General features: G+C 41.5%; 1 non-coding gene across 1 annotated transcript; it reads left to right on the top strand.

Annotated features, from left to right (window-relative positions):
* The first annotated feature begins 4,375 nt into the window (after positions 1-4,375).
* LOC112788733 (small nucleolar RNA R71) lies at positions 4,376-4,482 on the top strand. The gene has a single exon (XR_003196083.1). It is a non-coding gene; the product is annotated as a small nucleolar RNA R71 (small nucleolar RNA).
* The last annotated feature ends 627 nt before the right edge of the window (positions 4,483-5,109 follow it).

Genomic DNA, 5,109 nt, shown 5'->3' on the forward strand with positions numbered 1-5,109 from the left:
AACGTTGGCTTCTCTTTTGCTTCTCAACGTTAGAGTCCACGTTAAATGAGTTAACGTGGTTCTTAACGTGGCCAATTGTGAGCTTGGTCCAACGTTAGTGACAAAGGTAAGTGTCACTAACGTTGGCTTCATTTCTTTCTTCCATGTTAGAGTTCACGTTAACTTAGTTAACATGACTCTTAACGTGGGCTATTATGGCTTCGAGGGCGTTATTGGCGATTACTTTTCTCATTAACTTTGCAAATTAGCTCCCATTCCACGTTAGAGGTCACGTTAGTTAGACTAACGTGGCTGCTAACGTGGTTCTTCCTTGCTTCCTTTGTCCTAAAATCAAGCAATAAAGTGCATCAAAGCTCTAGTCCTAGTCATGGGAAATGCATCATCCAATTTGTCATTAAATTCATGCAAAATCCTCATGAAATCATGTAAAGTGCACAATGTATGCTTGAATCAAGATGTAAGTGAAATTCTACCCAAACTTGCTTATTCATTAAAAAAATGCATGAAACTACCCTAAAAACAATAAAGAAAAGGTCAGTGAAACTGGCCAAGATACCCTGGCATCACAACACCAAACTTAAAGCTTGCTTGTCCCTAAGAAAGTACTGGAACAAGAGAATGATGAATGGAATGCCAAGAGAAATGAGTCATTATTGTGGAAGTTATGTCCTTTGGTTTTATGGTGGTTTCATGCATAGCAACTTAGGTTCATTCCTTCACTGGCTTTCAGACATTTATCATGTCCTAGAACACTCACTTGATTGCATCCCATGGGACTTTTATTCATTGATCCTTTTTGTTATTTCAGGGCTTGTTTGTGTTCTTAGACTAGGTGCTCTGTAAGGGGGCGACTCTTTAAGATAAGCTTTCAGCCAGCATTCCCGAACCAGTTGGTTCAAGGTGCTAGGTGTTGAGACACCCCTAAGGACTTACTCCCTCAAGTCTCTTTCCCCCATACATACACACCACAGGCACATGGTTTGTTTATTTTCTTTCTTGAGACCTTGGTGTCCAGCACCTCTTTGGGTTACTAAATGTTCTGTAGCTAGGTTGCTCTTGATAGTGGATTTTCAGTTGATAATCCCAGGTTAGTTAACCCAAGTTACCAAGTGATGAAGCACTCCTACGAACTTATTCATCTAAGCAGATCCTTGGTACAGGAGCACCACAGACACATCTCTTAAGTTTCAAACCCTTGGTGCCTAGCCTTATTCTTTATTAACTTTTCTTTCTTTTTTAACTCTTATTGCTCTTTTCCCCTTTTTCTTATTAGGATCTTGTTATTTAGCTAGTCTCATGGGGTGTGTTTCAAGTATATGATTCAGGCCAGATAGTTATCTTCCCACCCTTGTTGGTGAATCAACTTAGCTAACTTATGACCACATCACAAACTAAGGAATTTACTCCACAATATGAAATCCCCTCTGGTTTTTGATAACAAACATTCTTTTTTTTATTTGATTCAAAAGGAGGCAAGCAACTCAATAAGCAAGGTGAAAATGCAGTAGTGACATAAAGACAGCACTCACATGGCAAGAGCAAATAAGCAACATTAAACTCTAATTATCTAAATTAATGAGCAACTATAAAATCAAGTTCCTTTGGACTTCCAAGTTTTAGCATTTTAAGTCTATGGAATTAAGTAACAACACAACCTTTGGGTGATGTTTTCTTGCTATCCCCTTGTTGTCCTCATCCATAGTTTTTGCTCCTTCACTTCCTTGGATGATGGTGCACCATTTCTTCAGAAGGTTCCTGCAAAGTTATTGGAAGTTGCTTGTTTCCAAAGCACTTGAGACATAGTTAGCTTGCATGTATGCTTGCGAATTTCTAAACTTAATTTGGTGTGTGAACACCAAACTTAGTTCTTTTACCTAGTACAACAGATTGCTTACTTGCAGAGAGCCTCATATGTTGTTATTAACAAAACAACCATTAACTTCTAACTAAACTACTGCTAAGTGGTTTCCCTGATTGTTTGGAGCTAGCAATCTGTCATTGGAGTATAGTGTGATTATACTCATATATTTGGTGGAACACCAAACTTAAAACTACACTTTCACTCTTGGATTTGTTTTGGTGTGAAACACCAAACTTAGCTCCTCGCAATACAGGAGAAACAACTTGTGATTTTTATTGAAATGACGATGAAAAAGAAACTACCTCAAGTTGGGTTGCCTCCCAACAAAGCGCTCTTTTAGCGTCACTAGCTTGACGTTTTGCCTTTATCAGGGTGGTTGGTAATGCTTCAGATCTTTCCCTCTTGCAATAGACCTATATCCATTGGCTTCATCAAGGATCTCCACATGTTCTAAGGAAAGAACTCTGTTAATGGTGAAGACCTTAGGTAACTGAGATGGGATAGTGGGGTGATGAGGTGGAATACCTGAGAAGTAGGCTGAGATCACTTTATCCCCCGGAGAAAAGTCCTCTGTAGGGATCTTCTTATTCCTCCACCTCCTTGGTGCCTTCTTCTTTGTCCCTTTTGATGATGCCTTGCTCTTTGTGACCTCTTCTTCTAAGGAAATTTTGTTGTTGGTCTCACATGACTCTGGTGGTTTAGGTTCCTCCTGATTTTCCTTAAGCTGTGACAGCTGCTGAGTTCCTTGTTCATCAACTAAGGGGTTTCCCAGAGGTGTTGTTTGTGCTTCAGTGCTTGCTTCTTCCCTCGGTATCTCATTATGATCTTTGCTTGGTTCTTTGTTCTCTTGATCTGTTTCTTGTGAGAGTTTGAAGACATTGAAGCTGAGCTATTCATCATGGATCCTCAAAATTAGCTCCCCTCGCTCCACATCTATGAGTGCTCTGGCTGTAGCTAGGAATGGTCTTCCCAATATGATTGGGTGAGTGTGACTCTCTTCCATGTCTAAGATGACAAAGTCTGTGGGAAGAAAGTATTTCCCAACCTTTATTAACATGTTTTCCACCACTCCTATTGCTTGTTTTTGAGGTTTGTCAGCCAGCCTGATGACTACATCTGTGGGCATTATCTCATTGATCTGCAGCCTCTTCATAAGGGATAAAGGCATTAAGTTGATGCTTGCTCCCAAATCGCAAAGTGCTCTATCAAGCAGTGTTTCTCCTATTGCACAGGGAATGTGAAAACTCCCTGGGTCCTTCCTTTTTATAGGCAACTCTGGTTGAATGAGAGCACTGCATTCCTTATTCATCACTATTGTTTGTCCTCCCTTGAGTGAGCTTTTCTTGGTCAGCAGCTCCTTCATATACTTGATGTATAAGGGCATTTGTTGAAGGGCCTTGATGAATGGTATGTTTACATGGAGGGATTGAAACAGGTCAAGAAACCTTGAGTATATTCTCTTCTCTACAGCACCATTGAGTAATTGGGGAAAAGGTGCATATAGTTTCAGCAGCTCCTTCTGTGTCAGCTCCTTTTGTAAAGTTTTGGGTTCTTGGCGATCTTTTTCCTGTTTTTCTGCTGATGTCTCTCCAAGTTGTTCTAATGGCTTGTTTTGCTTTTCCTCAGTCTCCTTATTACTTGTAGTAACCATCTTGCAATCTTCCCATCTGACTTTCTTTGCTTTTACCTCTTGGATTTTTCTCTGTGTCACTTGGGAAGCTATCAGTAGGTTTGGGAATCTTTTCAGATAAGTATCCCACTTGAAATTCCAGCCTCTTGATGGTGTCTTCCTGGTTCTTGATGCTAGCTCGCACCTCCTCTTTGAATACCTTATTATCTTGAATCTCTTTGCATATGCCCTCAAGCATAGTCTCAATTTTGGAGAGTCTATCTTCAGATGAGGGTGAGTTGAGAGTGGAGGGGTGAGTTTGGTTATTCTGGTTTTGGTATGGATGTGGAGAGGTGTTGTTAGGGTGGTGTTGATATGATCTTTGTGTGGAATGTTGGTGAGCTGCATGGTTGTTGGGGTTGTGACGTCTCTGATCTTGGTTTTGATCTTGTTGATTTCCCCACCCAAAGTTTGGGTGATTCCTCCATCCAGGGTTGTAGGTTTTGGAGTATAGATCATGGGTTTGCCTGGGCGAGTTTCCAATGTAATTGGCTTGTTCTTGCTCCTCCTCTGCCTCAGCATTCACTCCGTCTTGGGTTGCTGATGAGGTGGTGATTGCTGCCACTTGGTTCCTCTCCATCTTCTTGGTGAGGTCAGCCAGCTGCTTGGTAATAAGCTTATTTTGGGCCAGCAGTGCATCCACATTGTTCAGCTCCATCACTCCTCTAGTGTTGCCTCTTTCAGAAGCATAGAAGTAGTCATTCTCAGCTACAGTTTCAATGGCATCTATGGCTTCTTCAATGGTCTTCTTCTTGTTCAGAGATCCCCCGGATGAATGGTCTACTGCCTTCTTTGATTCATAAGAAAGGCCTTCATAGAAAATGTGTAGCTGCACCCATTCATTGAACATATCTGGTGGACACCTTCTTGTCAAGTCCTTAAACCTCTCCCATGCTTCATATAGAGTCTCACCATCCTGCTGCCTGAATGTTTGCATCTCAGCTCTCAGCCTATTAATCCGTTGAGAGGGATAGAATCTTGCCAAGAATTTGTTTACCACATCTTCCCAGGTTGCTAAACTCTCCTTTGGGAAGGATTCCAGCCATTTAGATGCCTTGTCCTTGAGTGAGAAAGGGAACAAAAGTAGTCTATAGGTGTCAGGATGAACACCATTAGACTTCACAGTATCACATATCCTCAGGAAGGTGGTTAGATATTGATTGGGGTCTTCTTGGACACTCCCTCCGAATGAACAGTTGTTCTGAACAAGGGTGATGAGCTGTGACTTTAGTTCAAAGTTGTTGGCATGTATGGTTGGCCTTTGGATGCTACTCCCACAGTTTCCTGGGTTTGGGTTGATGTAAGAACCCAGAACTCTTCTCTCTTGCCCAGCATGATTTGCTAGACCCTCTCTGCCATGGTTGTGAGCCTCTTCTTCATGATGGTTCTCCATGTTTTCATCCATGTCTGGTTCAAAATATTCTTCCTCTTCCTCAGCACCAACTACTCTCTTTCCTCTTACTTCCCTCCTTAATCTAAGGAAGGTCCTCTCAGGTTCAGAATCAAATGAAGTTGAAGCCCTGCTTTTTCTCCCTGTCATACAACCAATAAGGAACAACCAAGGAACTAAATGCAGAGA

This window comes from Arachis hypogaea, chromosome 20, assembly GCF_003086295.3.
Source record: "Arachis hypogaea cultivar Tifrunner chromosome 20, arahy.Tifrunner.gnm2.J5K5, whole genome shotgun sequence".
Lineage (NCBI taxonomy): Eukaryota > Viridiplantae > Streptophyta > Magnoliopsida > Fabales > Fabaceae > Arachis > Arachis hypogaea.